We start from the raw sequence: 20,103 nt of genomic DNA on the forward strand, positions 1-20,103 counted from the left end.
CTTGAAAAAAAAACAGCACAGAGGTTTGGAACAATTAATAATGAGTTAATAATAAAAACATTTTTGTCACTTGAAATAAAATTTTAAAATATAATAAAATATCTTATTTTATTTCAGCCATTTGCTGAAACAGTTTAAATTAATGTACTAAAATAACTGAAACTTAAACTGAAAAAAGGGCTAAACACTATTTAGACATATATATATAAAAAAAGAAGAATAAAAATATCAAAAACTTGCAATAAAATGAAAATGGAAAATATATAAATAAAAATGCATTCAAAATGTTAATAAAAACTTTAATAGTATATTTTGTTAAATAACAGGTGTGAAGATTTTTCATTAGTAAATAATAATTAAAAAAATAAATAATTTGCAACTTGAAATAAAATTTAAAAAACATTAAAAAAATTATTCAGTTTAACTTTTTTTTAATTGTTCTGGGACCAGTGTGAATGTCCAGGAACACATTCTACAAAATCATGGTCACTCAAAGGTTTATGCGAGGGAAAAAAGCTGCTCTGAAATAGCTATAATAACTCATCTGCAACTGAAAGAATGGATGAACTCTTTCAGATTACCACAAACACAGCATTTCATTTACAAGTGACAATGTGTTGTTGACATTGTCTAGACACACACAGCACACATGTAGTCCTCTCACGCAAAACTGGGAGATAAAATGGCCCTGTGTAATCGATTAACAGTGATGCAATTATCTATCTATCTAATGAGCCTAAGTGGCTGTAGACATCCTTGTGATTCAGCATATCATCGGCTAACGTTAACGGCAACAACAGAAATGGTTTGTCTGAATGTATTCCACTGCAAAAGACTTGAGAAATCCTGTTCGTCCAGTTAATCGAGCAGATAAGTGTCGTATTTCATAAGAACAGGCTGTTACAATGACCTGAATTGCTCTTGGTACAAATCTCCTGGTATTATGACTAAACTATGGGTTTCATAGCAAGTAAGTACTAGGCTAGTGGTGCTTGAAACCTCCTTATCATCAATCAGCCAATCAACAATACAGTGGTTTCTTTGCCTGTAGCACTAATAGAGGAAATCCAGCCGCCTTGCCTCCATTTTCAGGCCTTGTTAGGGTAAGATGTGCTCGCTTGCGTGCTGTGAGAGAGAAGTCTTGTGCGACTGCCTTTGCAACCATGTGTGAGAACAGCACTTTGGTGAGATGGGGCAGATGCACATGCACCAAGGTCATCTTACAGTTGTTGCTGTCTCAGAATGTTTCATTCAAAGCTTACGTAGGTTACAGGTTAGAATATGTGACAGTCTCTCCAGTAACTTTCCCAATTTACCCTGTGGTCTGTTTTATAAAGTCATTTACTGTTGATTAAACAAGCACTTTAGGCGTTAACGGCGCTTTTAACCTCGCTAACCCATTTCACAATAGGGTTTTTTACATTGCACTTAACCCTGGGTTATTGTCTTGTTAAAACTGGGGGTAAAGCCATTTTTAAGCTGGAGTAAAACAACATTTCACACTTGTTATTTTCAATTGCGACACTAAAGGTGTTTTTTAACAATGCAGTTTAAAAATGTTATTTAGTTGTTAAGGAACAGACAACCAGTGACACACTTCACTTCATCTTCACATCATTATCCATATGGCAAAAAAAAAAAATATATATAAAATAATAATAATAATAATAAAATTCATTAAATCAAATAAAATAACAAAATAAATATAATAATTAATACATTTTTTGAAATAGAAAATATATATTTTAGTTTCAATCTTCATACACCAAAATATATTTCAAAATTGTCATTATTATTGTATTATGGGGCAAGAAAACACATTTTCGATCTTACAGTAGCCTATAGGCTAAATGCAAATGTAGATAGCCGAGATCAAAACTACATTTATACTGATTTAATACATTTTATTATTTTTTATCATATATATTGTAATTTTTTGGAACACTGTTAAATATGTTCCTTGCTTATTATATATATATATAATATATATATATATTTTTTTTTTCCAAATGTGATATGTGAATATATTTTCTTGGATTGAAATACGCTGTAAAAAATCAAAAGTTGAGAAAACGTAAAAGTTTAAGGCAACCAGCTTCAGCAGATTTTTGAGTTTTCTCTACTTTTTGTTGTATAAACTGAAATTAACAAGTAGAGAAAACTCAAAAATCTGCTGAAGCTGGTTGCCTTAAACTTTTACGTTTTCTCAACTTTTGATTTTTTACAGTATATACAGAGGACAAAAAATATTTTTAAATGCTTTTAAATATGTATTTATATTTTAATATATAACAAATGAAACATACAAATGAAAAATACGTAAAATATATATACATAAATATATATGTGTTAGTAAAAAATTTTGGCAACTTGTTGAAATATATGTATTTAGGTCCATATATATTTGGACACAGGCACAATTTTTATTATTTTAGCTGCTGACCAAAACATATTCAAGTTACAGATATAATGAATATGGGCTTAAAGTGCACATTCTGAGCTTTAATTTGAAGATATTCTCATCACAATTGGAGGAAAGGTTAAGGAATTACAACTCTTTAATATGTACCTCCCCCCTTTTTCAAGGGACCATAAGTAATTGGACAGTTGACTCAAAAGCTGTTTCATGGAGAGATGTGGGCTATTCCTTCGTTATTTCTACATCAATTAAGCAGGTAAAAGGTCTGGAGTTGCTTCTAAGTGTGTCATTTACATTTGGAGGCTGTTGCTGTGAACCACATCATGAGGTCAAAGAATCTCTCCATACAAGAGAAACAGACAATTGTTAGACTTCAAAAACAAAACAAATCCATCAGAGAGAGATAAGCAGGAACATTAGGAGCGGCCAAATCAACAGTTTGGTACATTCTGAGAAAAAAGACCGCACTGGTGAGCTCAGAAACATAAAAAGACCTGGACGTCCAATCAAGAGAAGACTTCACCAGAGCAAATACAGAGGCTTCACCACAAGCTGCAAACAAGGCCAGATTAGACTTTGCCAAAAAAACTTCTAGAAAAGCCAGAGCACTTCTGGAAAAGCATGCTTTGGACGGCTGAAATTAAGATCAACCTGTACCAGAATGACGGGAAGAAAGTAGTATGGAGAAGGCTCATGATCCAAACATCATCTGTGAAACATGGAGCAGTGTGATCATGAGCTGCATGGCTTCAGTGGCTCTGGGTTACTGCTGTTGAGTGAAGATGAGACAGAAGACAGAAGCAGCCGGATGAACTCTGAAGTGTATAGAGATATACTCTCTGCCCAGATTCAGTCAAATGCAGCAAAGCTGATTGGATGGCGCTTCATAGTATAAATGGACGATGACCCAAAATGCAACCCAGGAGTTTTTGAAGGTAAAAAAGTGGAATATTCTGCAATCTCCTGATCTCGACCCGATTGAGCAGCATTTCACTCGCTGAAGACAAAACTAAAGACAGAAAGATCCACAAACAAACAACAACTGAAGTCAGCTGCAGTAAAGACCTGGCAAAGCGTCACAAAGAAGAAACCCAGTCTCTGCTGACGTCCATGAGCTCCAGACTTCAGGCAGTCGTTGCCTGCAAAGGATTCTAAACAAAATATTAAAATTTAAATTTTATTTATGATTACATTTATTTGTCAAATTACATTTGAGCCCCTGAAAATGGGGGAACTGTGTATAAAAATGGTTGTAATTCCTAAGCATTTTATGTTGTATTTTGTTCAACCCCTTGAATTAAAACTTAAAGTCTGCACTACAATTTCATCTTGATTGTTTTATTTTAATTCTATTCTGGTGGCAGACAGAGTCGAAATTATGAAAATTGTGTCAGTGTCCAACTATATATGGATTTAACTGTGTGTGTGTGTGTATGCATATGCATATAATTACATCTGAAAGAAAAATGTTAAAATGTTGGATTAATTACTTACCCATAACCCAGTTTGAAACATGAAGCAAGATAATTCAGGTTTACTTTAACACTGGGTTAGATATAGCCTACACAATTTCAAATGTGAAAAGCCCAAACTAAACTGTGAATCAAACTCAGTACTAAGTTCAAGAAATATTTAGTTTCAGCTACAGATTAAATGGGGGAAAAAAGATCAGAAAACAAACGATTCATCAAAGAATTTGAGGAGAATTCATATTAAGGAGGAGGAAAATAAGGTGAAAACACATTAAATAGAGTGGAATGGCGCGCAGCAGTTGCCAGGGGATATCGAAGGGGAGGGGTTATGATTGGCTGAAGTGGGTCTGTTGCCTTGGCAACGGCAAAGGGGTTTGGTAGCGTTGCTGTGCGGCGTGATATGTGCGCAGCGCGGATGGAGGAAGCAGTTTGAGCAGCAGAACGCAACGACTACTGACGCGCTTCAGCGGAACACGGCTCGGCGTGCTTCAATGTGAGTAACCAAATCCAGTTCGCCGCTCTCTGTGGTGTCGATGGACTTTATATTTTGTGTGACCGGCGCAGAAAGTTAACATTCTCCAGGCAAGTTGACATGAAACGCATGGGCGGAATCAGGCTGAGCTTCGGTTCCTGTATTGTTTCTCAAGTGCTCTTGTTTGTTGTCGTTCACATTTCGAATTTCACGGCATTCTAAATTGGAATCATTTAAACGCGAGCGTTCCATCGCTTCTGCCATGTGCTCAAATCCAGCAAACAACTTCTTTTGTGATCGAGGACACTTGCTCAAGTGTTCTTCTAGCGCACTTCTGAGTGGAATACCGATATCTGAAATGATTTTGCGCGTCACTCTTTGTCTTTGTTAACATTGAAAGCGAATTCGCGCCGAACTCTGAGCGAACAAGTCGATGTTTCAACGTTCCGTTCGTTTGTGATACATTTCTATTGTCTGTTCACGTCTGTGTATGTGGGTAGTTGACTAATAACATGGATATGAACTTTTTTTAACATAATTAATCAGTGTATGTCATACTAAAAGATTGAAAGTGGTAATACAAATATACAGTTTAAATTTTGATGGTGAACTACAAATATATATATATATTTGAATTCATAATGTTTTAGATGCTGTAACCAGTCAACATTTCCTTTATTTTAACTAGTTCAATCACCTTGTTATTGCATTTCACTTAAATAGTGCTGTGGCTGGTGAGATGATATAATTTTTTTGTAAATACCATGTCTCTCATTTATTAGAGGTCATAAAATGCACAATATATGAAGTGTTTGAAAATACTTTTGGATGTAGCATGTGACATTGATTATAGTGTCAACTGCCTATATTTCTGACTGAACTATTAGCTATTGATATTTGTCACCATATTTTGCTTTGGTAATGTTTTTTTTTTTATTCGGGGACAAAAATTGACAATTGTTTCGTTAGGTATGAACGGTTTAAGATTATGTTCTGGCTGATATTTGGCCATTTTGAGTCAGCAATTGGTCAATAATTGTGTCTAATCGATTAACAGCGGTTCACCAAGTTTCAGTACCAAAATCTTAAGTTTTGTCAGTGAATTGCGCGTTTTCTGTTCTCGCATATTGTTTTGTGAATTAGTTGAGGAAATGTTGTGTAAAAGGTGTTCAGTTGAATTCATGAATTTTATGTGCATCAAGTTATATGTATGTATGTGTGCCACCTTGCTTTCTAGACATTTCTGTTGACATTGGTTATTAAAAAGCATATTTTTTTTATCTCTAGTGTCTTATTCTAAATGAATGTGTAGAACGTGTTACGAACAATAACATACTAAAAGTCACAGTTATGGGCAATCTGAGTCATAACACCTACACCGCCAGAAATCTGTTGACATGCATGCTTGCCATACCACCTGTGTCGGGGACATTTCTAACAGGAAACATTTGAGTTAACTTTACTCAGTGAGTGACTTAGTTCCTCTCAGTTCTTGCTAAAAACATTGAGCTATTGCAGCGTTTTGAAAAGGGGCCTGTCCGTTGCCTGCTGCGGGGGTCCATATGAGCTCCATTCACTGGAAGCTTGACCTCATTGACATGATGCAATCTGTTCACAGGATAATCACTTTCAGAGCAAGTCTGCTCATTGATTGAATATCCTTTGCAATTATTCCCCAAGGCTAAATTCAAAACAACGTATTATGCCAACGTTCATGTCTCCAATTCATAGCTGCATTGTTGTAAAGTGATTTTGAATCTCTTAAATGCTGAAGCTTAGGTCTTGGCATGGCATCACTTCAAGAGAAAGCTAACAGCTGTGGGAATTGTCTTCTAATCTTATCAAGATGTTTTTATACATTGCGTAGAGTTTAACTGTTGATACTAGTAATTGCAAAAGAAACCCTGAATGGAATGGAAGATTTGGCACGTATAAAATTCCTCTCAACAAAATTTGGTTGATTGGTATGTTTATGTATGATTGGTTGCCACATTACTGCCATTGCACCATGTACTATTGTAATGCTCAGGCCCTAATAAAGAGGTGGTACCTCGTTGATGTCAAATAGTTTATTAATTGAGTTAAAGTCAGTCTGTTTAATTGTGCAGTTGAGAGGGCGGTGGGTTGGTCAGCTCTCCACGTTCAACAGATGTTGTTTGCAGACAGCAAGACCCAAGATAAACAGCACACAAAGACCACAACAAGATAAAAGAAACAACTCAACCTGTTGTTTAACTGCCAGTTGAACCGAATCCCAGCAGTTGGTATATTTGCACTTTGCTTTTGGTGCACTTTTGATAGTTAAACATTTCAGCTAGAAGTTTACACAGTCTTGTACCACAGGAGAACTGGTTTAAGTTCTAAAAATAACTTTTTGGTTGTGAAGTTCTTGAGAGTTTGTTTACTCTCCAAAGATCCATAAAGCTCAAGTCAAGAACTGTATGAAAGAGTTGCACAGAACTGTTTTTAAGAGTGTTTCTGGACGTATAGACTTCTTTACGACTCTGGACGTATAGAAGTCAAAATGAAATCAAAACGGACACTTTTACTTTCTTAATGCATGTTTTTGGTCTAGTTGTAAAAGATTCATAAATGCATTATGCATTTTTGTCTTCATGATCTTTTGTTAAAATGTAATATTTGCTCTGCCTCTGAAACTTCTTTTCTTTACCGATGACATCATTTCCCCTCTGATCACCTTTCATATTGAGATTGCATATCATGCAATCAGTTATTTATGCATAAATTTAAATGCGTCATTTTAAAACTCGAAAACATGTCACATTATGGAAGTAAATAGTTTGCAAGCACTATTTCATGAACACTTTAAAGGTGAGTGTGTGTTCATTACTTGTATAGATTCAGGATGTTCTTCTATTAAGATTATTTTGATCTGCAGAAAAGTAATTGGAAATAAGATGACCTAGATGTAGAAATCCATCCGTGGGATGATCTGTGAATTCTGGGGGTTTTAGTTCGAGTTTCTGTCCCACTGAGAGAATCTTACTCAAGTGAATGTTGAATAAATACTCCTTCACTGGTGTGTTTTTATAGACCACTCAAGTTAGTATTCCTTTCATTTGCCTATATACATCACTGAAGCAAAACACTTTTGAAATGCATTGGAAGCATTCTGGAAGGCCTGTAGAGAACGGAAGTGCTCACTGATGAGGATGTGGTCCGGCTGAATGGATAATTCCCCGGATGGGTGTTGCAGGCATTGTGGGATGTCCTGTCGTAGACGTGAAACTAAACACACAAGGGAAACTTGGTTCTGTCATGTTGCACCGCACAGGCAAATTATGTCATGCATACTGAGAACTAACTCTGAAAACAATGGAGAAAACGTCAGAAGATGATTGAAAACTAGAATACTTCGGTTGCATGTTTCGTCAGAGACACGGGAAAGCGTGTGTGGAACAACATCAGAAATTCTTGATGTGGGTTCATTGAGCTTAATTTAATTTTTTTAGTCTGAATTAGATGTCGTTCACCTTGAGACCTGCGCATGCATGTGTCGGAAATCTAATTAAGAACCAGTTCTTAAACTGAACTTGATCCATTTTTAAAGCGTCATTTTTTTCTATTAAAGGAATTAATTTATAAGATGGACCCAGAAACTTTTTTTTATTTATAGCGGTTGTTTATAGTGTGTGTTCTTTTAAGTTGAACTTCATCAAATGTTTGTAGTTAATATATTTTTGAATATTGAATCAGTATCTGCCATGCAGGGCCTAAAACGAACGTGTTGCAGTACCTGCCTTTGGTGACTTTACCAAAAATGAAAATGCCATTATATATTTATTTAAAAAGCTAAACAAATCACTAAAGAAATGACACTATCAATACTACTGAACTGGACATTTGAATTCAAATAATAATTACAAAACCTAAGTAGAAAATTACAAACTTTTTTTTTTTTAGGTGTTCAAACATTTTGTTGACAACAGATTTAAAACTCTTCTTATTACAAAATCAGGAAGCTGTTTTGTGCATTTTCAAATGCACATTATAAGCGACTTAAACTCTGTCACTTGCAGAAATAGAATAGAAACAGAAAGGAGTTTGTGTGGAGCAAAATTTCCTGCAAAAATTAATATAAATAAAACCTGTTACTTGCCAACTGGTGAGTAACAGTTTCAAATACTCACCAACACTGATTTTTACTCACATTTGGCACTTGGTGAGTGTTCATTTTACACCCTGCTGCCATGTAATCGCCTTTGAAGCTGATATGGCAATACATTTTAAATACAACAACAACTTTCTCAAAAGTATTGAAAGAATTCTTAAAGAAATCGCTATCAGAACAATTCGATTCCGTGTAATTCCCATCACCAGTCACAACTGATCCTTCTGGTTTTTGGAATCAGTCAGCGGCCCATGTTCATGCGCATTTCTGTTGATGCTATCTGGCCTTTGTTTGCAGGTGACTGTCTGTAACAACTGCAGCTGCACGTCACTCATCGGCTAGACGTTGCCTCCCTCTTCGTCCTCTGCCTCCCTATTATTTATATTCTTTCCACCCGATCAGGAGGAGGGACGAACCCCAAGATCTCCAAAGGCCGCAGTTGTCTTGGTTACATGCGCTCACTAATCCAATATAGGTGGATGCTCCAAATTTGGGTTGCAAAAATAGCACTTTCCACTTTCCAGAAGTACTTCCTCCAACCTTCCTGGCAGTTTCTTACTTCATCACAATTACGATGTGATTTTGGTCAGAATGCAGTGGAACTTTGGGCAGTTTAATTTCTTTCTCTCTTTTTTCACTTCCCAACAAAGACAGGAAGCTTTTTAGCAGTAGTGCAACAAAATGAGCCGTGAATGATTTGTGTCAATGCTTTATTCATTTTGTACGGCTCTCAATCACTGAAAAATTCTAATTGAATTTCATAATATGCAGATTATTTAAATAAATTGCATATCAGTATTAGCTAAAAAAAAGCAGCCAAATGAAGATCACATTGTGGCAAATGACTAAATTACCGAAATTTCTTCACAAAATGCATTGAGTTTTGTTTGCAATATTTTTATTGCTTCTCTGCATAGTTTGGAAATCATAATTACAATGTGATTTTAGTCTGAATTAAATAGATGCTTCAGGCAGTTAATATTTTTTTTCTCCTTTTTTACTTCTCAATGAAGATAGGAACCTTTGTGTGTGTTTTTTATTTCCTTATTAAAAATATAGTAAAATAATAAATTTTTCAGTTGAGTTTTGTTAGAGGTCATTTACAGTAAAACAGAAATTTAAATAAAATTTTTATATTTGTTTTATTGCTTTTCCATGTGCAATAGTGATTTTAATAGCATTCATTATTTTGCATATTTTAAGTCACTAATCACACTAAAATAACAACACTAGTAGTTTATCTTTTTTTTTGTTTTTTGTTTTTGGGTGTAGCTCCAGAGAATGATGGGAAATGTAGTTTGGTTACACAAGCCTGTCACCTCGAAAAACGTGGAATGAGTATTTTCAGGCAATAAAATGCATGAAAAATTATACAGTAAATATTGAAAATTGAAAATTACAAATTATTATGTTTAAGAAATTCTTAATTGACACACCCCTTGCTCAAAGAAAATCCTGAGTTTTTCTGCTGATAATTATGACATTGTGGTGGCGCTCAGTGAGCGTTCATCTCATAAATATACAATAATTCTGACGTGACTTGAAGGAAGCATAAGTGCACTCGATGGATTAACTAGCGGGTTTAGGAGAGTTTAGGACGAGTCATTCGTGGCTCATTAAATTCCTAAGGCCATTTATCTGGGATGAGAGACACTCTCGTAGTCCTGCATCCGTCAGTTGGTCTCAAACAGCGTTGCTTCCGGAGAATCCCACGTGGCAGGCCCATGTCGTACGTTTCCCTCCCCCTTCGATCTCCGCGTCTGTCGTGGCTCCGCACAGGGGATTTGATACATGCTGTCATTAGTGGCCGTTCTCCCATTGAAACCGATGCTAATGTGACCGTTGGCCTGATTGCGAGAGAGAAAGTGAGGATCTGGACGCGCCTTGTGTCACTGGTAACAATGGCCCTTTGTGTAGGTCACTCCTTGCTGAATACATGGGGTTTGTTTAATTGAGATAGCAATAGGACAGCGACGTTGGCTGCGGACGAGTCTAGATTACACACACCAGTGCAAAAACAAGGACTACCGGACTAGCAGATAACAGAGTTTATGATCTGTGCAACAGTGCAAGACTCAAGTACGAGAAAATGTTGGCGTTTGAGACTGGGAATCATGAGGAGTTGTACTTCAAATGGTAAATTAAATCATGTGATGATCAACCGGTGATTTAACACTGAACGCTGATTTAAGTCTTAAGTATAAATCGGTTTGAAACCAACTGATTCATGAGTCCAAGGAACTGACTCCTAGTGATTCATTTGTTTGAATCAAACTTCACTAGTCATGCTGAACGCTTGTAAGACAAGCAATAGAAAGATGTGTTGTGTTTGTTGTTTTGCATTCGGTTTCTGTATTTATTTTTAAAATGCAGCTCAATTTAAAAATGTTCTTAATTTCAAACCCTGCTGCGTTTATTGGTAAAATGTAAATTGTTGCATATTTAGTGACCGATATGAGTAGGGGTGTGCAATATTTATTGTTTTAACAATATGCAAGCTGACATTATAGAGTATATCGCTCGCTTTGCATAAAAAAAAAAAACCAAACAAAACCACGTCTTGAGAGTAGGGCTGGGCGATATATTGAACGTGATATTCATGCGCATCTCGTCAGTAAAGCCGGTTCCGTGATTAGCGGTAAATCTCCATCACCTGTTTTCAAAGAGCGCCATTTAATACACAGAGCCATAGATCACTGACAAGCTACGCAATATCGCGTTCATTATCGCAGATGAATTGCCTTCGATAATGAATGCGATATTGCGTAGCTTGTCAGTGAACGACGGCTCTGACTGCGTGATGAAGCCTATTAGAATGCAGTTAGAATGCCGCTATAATTCAAGTTATAAAAGCCAAAAATATCCCTGTATGGTTTTTTAATTTTTTTTTAATATGCATTTAAGTAATATATCACACAAGCAACAGTGCTATTTTCCTAAATATTAACACGATTGCAAATGTGATATTAATTTTATAAAACAGTTCAACAAACAAGAGGTTAATATTAAGTGTAGTATATTTTAGACATTTTCTGTTTTGCCAATGAAAGTAGTTCCAGACAAAGCCGGACCAGAACAATTGTGCCTCTCAGAGCAACACTGCAGTGTTTCCTTCCTGAATTAATCTGTTTGAACAAATCGTTTGAGTCAATGATTCAATGATCCATTCATAAAGTCGGCGACTTGCTTCATTTCTGAACAAATCAGTCATTTTAAACAAATCGTTTGAATGAATGATGCAATGAATCGCTCATTAAGACAAGGAATTGCTGCCACCTACTGGCGGTTTTAGTGTAATTTATTTATCCTCGACAGGCCTAAATCAGCCAAGGTACCAGCACAAAATCACACTCAGCAAATATTGTTTAATCATTATCGAAAAATCCCAATATTGCAATACATCTAGAAATGAGTAAACTAAACTTCTGTTAACCACTATAAAAATCCCCATCATCTTTTAAAGATACCAAACTGCATCATTTAAGTGAGCATTGAGGTGATTTTAAGGCCATCTTGATTAATTGAGTCAGTAAGTGGTATGGTAAGTGTATGATTTGAGATTTTAGAGTACAGTTCTCACTACTTTGTCAGAGCAGAATTATTTCTGTGAAATGGTTCACAGATACAGTCACTTCCTCTTTAGTTGCACTGAAGCTTGTCTTGACAGCAGAGCCACATAGATTCCTGTTTCCAAAACAATAAAATCGACTGGTAGCACACAAAACGCAGGAAGTTACATGAACCTTGTTAATTTTGAAAAACGCCACACTATGTCACTGTTACAATCAAAAGGCATCATACTTAATATTTGGATGCCTTTTAATATCTAGGGAAGCCTCTTTGTTGACTGATTACATTTTCATTTACATTTATTCATTTAACAGACGCTGTTATCTTAAGCGACTAATAATTGAGGAATACAACAAGCAATTCATCATATAAAAACTGAACCGATTGAACTGAAACTCTTGGCTCAGTAGGTTTACATGCCCCATGAGATCATATAATATTTCCTCTTGATTCATCTCTGTACTTAACACATTGAGATTGGGAAACACTGTTAGAAGAAATGGCTCATTTCTAGAGTGTCTTTGAACATTCAGGCCTCTGTCACTTATTGTAGTACTCAGTGAATCTGTGCTTTCATTAGGGTTTTGTTTCAGTGGTGCCAACTTTTATTTGCTTTTATTCGAAGAGATTTACATTGCATTCAGTGTATATATTTTATGATTTCATGCATATTCCCTGTTAACATCAGTTGTTGACATCAGGTGCATTTGCAAGTTCAACAAAATACTGATAATAACCATCAAAAATCTGCAAGAGGTATGTTTGCCACCGACTACCAATTCGCTGGTTTGGTGTTCACACTGTACATAGTGTGAACCATTAAATATAACTGTAAAAAATAATTAATAGTAATAATAGTATTATTGCACTTTTAGTTAATTTTTTAAAATAAAACAATAAAGTGTGATAATACTATTATTAGGGATGTAACGATTCGCTCAACTCACGATTCGATTCGATTCACGATTCATGATTTTTTTTTAAGAAAATGAGATTTAAGACAAATTATAAATTAAATATGTTCTTTTATTATTGCTTGGACAAAATGCTGCACGTTTCTTTGTGAAATTGAAATATAACACTATAATAATATACTAATATAGCACTTGCATATTATTGCTCTTTTGTTGGTTTTGATTGCTTCTATTGTCCTCATTTGTAAGTCACTTTGGATAAAAGCGTCTGCTAAATAACAAAGTGTAAATATAATGTAAATGTAAATAACTAAACTGAAATTTTAAAACAAGCCCCAAATCAAATAAATAAGTAACATAAATAAAAGAAATCTCTTCATAAAAACTAAATAAGGCTTTGTCTGTGCTCTTTCCATTTAAAATGAGAGGCAACCACTGCATTTTAATCATGATCCAAACAAAGATGCTGCATACATGCAGCAGGAGCAGTTTTTAACCTAAATTAGACTGTATAATTTCGAAATTTGAAGCAAAAACAGAATGGTATGACTTCAGTTTTGTGAAATTATACATAGAAACAGCAGACGAGCTGAATGAGACGCAGATTCACTCTCTGCCAGCAGGTGGCGCTTTAAGCGTTTCCTTGGTTTCCGCTGTAAACAAAGCAGCGCTGCACTTATGAACTTTAATATGCATTATACAGAGGCAAGATGAGAAGAAAAATACCATCTAAACTTTTCTAAAGACAGTAAGTTCCCCTCAGACATGCATTCATATAAACTACCCTAATTGAATCGTGATTTGTTTCGCATCTCAACCGATTTGAATCGTCACATATTTGAATCGATTTTCAACCGGCTCGCGGTTAATCGTTACATCCCTAACTATTATTATTTAAAATAAATGAGTATTAAATAAAAATACAATTATGCAAAGCTAATATTTACATTTTTTTTTTTTAATATGTTAATTTTCATACTTTTCCAACCTAAAAGTGAAGTGAAGCATGTCAGTGAATCAATGAAGTGTCACAGTTTTGTGTTTTGCTTTGAAACTGGCAGCTCAGAGCTTAGATTTATGCTTTCAGTTTGAAAAGAAAATATTATACAGTATTAGTCTATCTAGTCGATCTAGAATGGTGATGGTGCATCGGTCTGAACTCATTTACCCAGCACATTTTTTATTTTGGTCGTGTATGCATACCTGCGCACCACTTATTTGCACCCCTGATTACAAGCATGCACAAATAAATAAAATATATTAATTAAAGGATCTGATTCTGAAGTATTGGTATGGTATCTTTGAGAAAGTACATTGATTATATTGTATTGCATTTTTGCATTTTGACTTTTTTCCCTCTAGTTTTTGATGTTAAAATGCAAAAGCACACTGAGTCCTGTAGGAATGAGTTGTAAAACCCAGAAACTAAAATCGTCTGGTCCCAAAGTCAATGGGGTTTTGGTCAAAATATGCCTGAAATAAAGTTCACGATTTTTTCATGTTTTATTCAATGGCATAAAATACATCAGTAATACCCCACTCATGCCTTTTAAACACTTTTATGCATCTTTAAAAAGGCATTCTATTGAATAAGATGACGGAATGCTCATAATGTCATTAAATTCCATAAGAAATCATAGTAACGGATAAAAAAAGAAAGCAAAAAAGCTTTTACAGTGATGACCTTTCCGTCATAAAAGAACATCTTGTCGGCTTATTCTGCACAATTGGTGCTGGATAAAAAAAGATCAGCCATTGATTTCCTTCTTTTTATCCCTAGATCATTTAGACAGCCGGTTTGTCCAACACTTCTCACTCTAGTCGTGAATTCCTGGAAATTGTCACCCTGATATCAGCGCCAACGCGTTCAGGCTGATGGTGCTATATTAAGACTGTGACATCGTGGGGGAAGGGACCTTCTCCTCTCATGTCCGTGTTAGAAATTTTACATAAGTAGGGACAATACATCACCTGACCTCAGACGACAGCTCTCACACAGTTGCTTCACGGCAAAGTTAAATGAGTGTCGAACTATTTTCCGTGCTGTATTTTTAGTCTCACCTCGGTAGTGCTTTTCTCTCTCTGAACTTATTAGCCTACTTCTGTGAAAGACTTTTGCTTCCCAGAGGTTTGGTGCGGAAACGCTTGTCATAATACCTGGAGTATTAGACCATGTTCTTAATGAAACCACTTTGTGACCTGTTAGAAGAAACGGCTCATTTCTAGAGTGACTTTGAGCGTTCAGGTTTTTTCCACTCAATCTGTGCTTTCAGTAGGGTTTTGTTTCAGTGGTGACAGCTTTTACATTTTATGCATTTAGCAGACACTTTTATTCAAAGCGACTTACATTGCATTCAATGTATTCATTTTATCAGTTCATGCATTACCTGGAAATTCTCTGTTGAACTTGGTACAATTTTTGCATTAGATCAGATGTTTCATTGTTGACATTAAAGGAATAATTCACCCAATAATGCAGAAAAAATTGCTGAAAATGTACTAAACCTCGAGCCATACAAGATGTGGATGAGTTTGTTTCTTTATCAGGTTTGGAGAAATGTAGCATTGCATCAGTGTCTCAGCAATGGATGCTCTGCGGTGAATGGGTGCCGTCAGAATGAGAGACCAAACAGCTGATAAAAACATCACAATAATAATCCACACCACTCCAGTCCATCAGTTAACATCTTGAGAAGCCAAAAGCTGTGTTTGTAAGAAACAAATCCATCATTAAGGCATTTTAACTTCAAAACGTTGTTTCCTGCTAAAATATCAATTTTCCATATTATTTTCTCCAGTGAAAAAGTGGTCTCATCTGAATCAGGAGAGAAATATGCACAAATCAAGCACCGTTTACAAGCGTAAATAGTCCAAAACGGCTCTAAACAAATAGGTCAGTGGTTTTTGATGCGAGAGACAACAGAGGATGGATTTTTTTTTTTTTTTTTACTGGAGAAAGCATTATTATGAACTCATATTTCACAACTTTTCACTACTCAAGATGTTAACTGATAGACTGGAATGGTGTGAATTACTTGTGGATTATTGTGATGTTTTTATCAGCTGTTTGGACTGTAATTCTGACGGCACCCATTCACTGCAGAGCATCCATTGGTGAGCAAGCGATGCAATGCTATATTTCTCCAAATCTGATAAAGAAACAAGCTCATCTACATCTTGGATGGCCTGAGGGTGTGTGAACTTTTTTTCGCTTTGGTTGAACTACACCTTTAAATGCATTAGCATGTTCAATAACATGTTTGTTGCCAACTAGCTCAGTACGATTCACGTCACATCTTAGACAACATGCTTCTTTGTGACCTTCAGTGCATTGAAATTCACGTAGTGTTTACACAGTGCTTGAAGACACACCTGTGTGTATTTGACATAGAGGTGCGACAGCTTTTCTTCTTTAGGTCAACTGACAACAGTGAATGAGCTGAGAGGTTCGGGCGTGATCAAGACACGGTTTAACATGTCGAAACGCATGGGCTGATAAAGGGTGGGGTGACACCCTCCAGGGCACAACGGCACTTTTATAACGCTGCTTCTCCTTTGCTTTTCCCATTGCAAACGTTGATATTTGCTCTTGCTTTGCCCTTGCAGTTTATTTTAGGGCTCAGAACCGAGATACAGAGTTATCTTGTAATGCTGGCCTCAGCATTTCGAAGGCCGTATTGATCTCTCTCCATTAGACTCTCCATCGTACTCTGTGAAACCTCACCCCACCTGATGCCGAGGGATAAAACGGCCCTCTTATGATGGCTTTTTTAGGTCATCGGCTTCCCTTTCACGTTAGTGACTCATGTTTGTTTGATCACGGGAAAAGCCAGCTGGATTTATGTGTCGTAGACTGAAGCCCTTCAGGAGTTTTCATGGGTCAGAAATGGTCTTCGGTGGAGGAAACACACACGGTTATCCACACCTACTCACCTTTTTGATTACTCAATTGCAAGTTATCAATAATTAACAATTACATAATGCAGTTTACCCAGGATATATGAGCTGTTATGAGGGTAGAGAGGACTTTAAAGTCTGGACGTCCATGAATTATGAAGAAGGCTATCAGTTTTCCTCTTGTGTAAAATCTGTTCTCATGCTCTGGGATTGTAGGGAAAACTGGACTCGTTTGCCTTTAAATATTGCAAGAGATGCCTTTAATCATTAGTGCAGTGTTTTTTTTTTTTTTTTTTTTTTTTAAGCTCACACATTTTTTTTTTTAAGCTCACACATACTATCAAAGTAGTTTCTGATAAACATTTCTGATAAATAAGCTGCTCTGAGAGTCAATTCAGCAGCATTTTAGCATTTCATTTGATAAAATCATCAGAATCACTCAGAAACTCAAAGGTCTTCACTGCAATCTGCCAAAATAAAAGTTCAGTTTATCTTGTAAAAATAATGACGAATGTATTACTGTTGTATTTAATAATAAATTATGATTACTAAAATAAAATGTAGTAATTTATTAAGTAATTATTTATTAAATTAAATAATTTGTTTATTTATTAAAAATGATTATGATTTCTTTTGTAATATCACAATTTTTCTTCCATGTATTAGTTTTAACAGTAAATTTCTGATGTGCAGCACCTTGTTTGCCATAATAAAATTTTATAATGTTACGTTTTAAAAGATTTGTTAAATTGTTAATGTTTAATGCCTTACTTTGATTACCACCATTTAAAATATATATCTATTAAATCATAAATTAAAAAAATTTAAACAGACAACACAAAATTTATAAAACATTTCATATGGTCCTATTATTGTAAAAAATGTAATGCATTATTAAAGTTTTATGAATTCAGTTGATTAGACATGCTTTTTGATTATTACAATTTAATTCAACCACTAAAACAAAATCTAGAAAAATGGAAAAAACAGAAAACACAGAATTTAGGAAAAATAAAGTGGAAAAAAATGAATTTGGGATGGATTTTTTAGAGCCCTAATCATTAGGGTTGGGTACCGAACTCGGTACTTTTAAGGGTATGGACCAAATTGCGTCGGTACTACAGAGTATCGATTCACATTAAATCATTCGGTACCAAATTTCGGTACCTGAGAATGTCTGTCACTTAATTCGAATCGCGATATGAACTAGTGTATGTGAATATTAAAACGCAAAAAGACGGTTTAAATATGAATCCTGCATGTTCGTTAGTCTCGGTATGTATGAATGGCGGAGATGCGGTTTTGTTTACTTCACAAATACCGAAGCACACGTGAACTCGTGGTGATTTTCGGACTTTGCATCTCACTACATGAACACATGAACTTACAGGCTGTGAGAGTCACTTCATGAGAATTTTACAGTTTCATTTGAGAAAACCAGCATCATATCATACTGTATACACACAGAAACTTCACGGCAACCTGTCAAAATAAAAGTGCGGTTTAACATGTAACAGAAATATGTTACTCTTGTATTACTTTTGTACAGTATAATGTACGTCTTTATATATTCCATTTATTGACAAATTTAAATAAAACAATTAAATGATAAAAATAATTATTACAACCACATTAACGACTTAACTGTAGAAAAAAATACAAAAACTTTTTTAAAGGTATATTCACACAATTTTTCTACCATGTATTAATTTTAACAGTAAACCTCTGTTTGTTTGCCAAAAAATAAAAGGGTTTCATTTTGATTTGATTAAAAATAAATGTTTCATGCCTTCATTTGATTATCAGAAAAAATAAAACACAAGAATTTCTGGAAGAACAAAAAAGAAAAAAACCGTAGGGTCCTATTGTTCAAAATGTTGAAATTGAGAGTTTTGGACTTATTTTTTCACTGAAATAAATGTTTTTGTTATTACACAGAGAGTAAAGTACCGAAAAAAGTATTTCAGGTACCGATACCAGTACCGTACCGGTTCAAATGTGAACGGTACCCACCCTACTAATCATACATATAGTGTGAAAAATGGTGCAAAAAGTTTTTAAAAATAAAATAATGTACATTTTAGCTTTGGAAGCTGCCGAAAAATGGTCAGTGCAGAAAACAAGCCTGCCGCTTTAAGGATGAAAGAGATGGAAAGGAAAGCATCGCTGGCACCTGCCTGCTACTTTCATGAATGAAAGGCTTGGCACTGAATGGGAATTTTAACTTGCAGATGAGCTGGTGGCATCTCTGTGATCAGACCCCGGTGTCGTCTTCCCCGCTACAACCATCTCTCATTAGTGCTCGCTCTCCCGCCCCCGCAAGTGTGCCATTACCGGCCGCCGCTTTGATACCGTTTGATAAGAGCACCGATAATTATGATAATCACAACGGCAATGATAATCGACTATGAGCTAATTACATAAAAACCACTTCCCCTTGTTGCTTGACAGCAGTGCTCAAATGTAGTGGCCGTCTCAAATTGTAGAGGAAGTGTGCTGTGCTTTTATGGGCCGCCGGCTTCCTGCTATTTCCCAGCAGCACCTGGGAATTATTAGGGCTACGCTGCTCGTTTTAGGTCAGAGTTTGTGTTGCTAATAGGGGTTAATGAACTTCCCAGAGGCTATAGAGCAGAGCCGGGTTGGAGTTAATGGGTTAACAGGAGCAGCCTTGCGTTTATGGTAATGACACTGGCCAGTTAAGGGTACTTAGACAATTACAACACAGTAAAGGCAACGAGTCACAGCAGCATGTCTAGTAAACCACACAGTAATGCATGCCTGACTGTCTGTGCGTGCAAAAGTTGCACACAGTCTTGACTCTGATCTGCATAGTGAATTGCTAAATGTTCTCTTATTTTTATACATTTCTTTTTTTGTTGTTCATTTTTTGTTTTAATTAAAAATACTTTCATTTAAGTCATTTTATTTTTTTCATTTATTATATTTTGCTAGAATTAGTTTTTTGTTTTAGTAATTTAATTTATTTATTATAATATTTTCTGTAATATTTATTTTAAGTTGAAATGTTGTATTTTTAGTTTCGTTTATACAGGATATACATATATCTATATATCTATATATCTATATATATATATATATATTACACACACACACACACAATGGTTATTTCATTTTGTATGTTTTTGTTTTATTTATTTTAATTTATTATTTTAGTTTTTAAAATATTTATTTGTTTTAGTAATATTATTCATTTTATTTATAAATTT

At 35.3% G+C, this 20,103-nt stretch overlaps 1 protein-coding gene across 3 annotated transcripts in view; it reads left to right on the forward strand.

The window, feature by feature from the left end:
- Positions 1-4,207: 4,207 nt before the first annotated feature.
- The window catches only part of foxn2a (forkhead box N2a), a 34,264-nt gene continuing 18,368 nt past the window's right edge, over positions 4,208-20,103 (forward strand). The window contains exon 1 of one of the 3 annotated variants that reach the window (XM_058796218.1): positions 4,208-4,384. The gene's annotated coding sequence lies outside the window, so the exon portion shown is untranslated. Of the gene's footprint in view, positions 4,474-20,103 lie in introns of all 3 variants that reach the window. The other 2 variants (XM_058796217.1, XM_058796219.1) reach the window with 2 other exon arrangements.

Source organism: Onychostoma macrolepis, chromosome 13 (genome assembly GCF_012432095.1).
Source record: "Onychostoma macrolepis isolate SWU-2019 chromosome 13, ASM1243209v1, whole genome shotgun sequence".
In the NCBI taxonomy this organism is placed as follows: domain Eukaryota; kingdom Metazoa; phylum Chordata; class Actinopteri; order Cypriniformes; family Cyprinidae; genus Onychostoma; species Onychostoma macrolepis.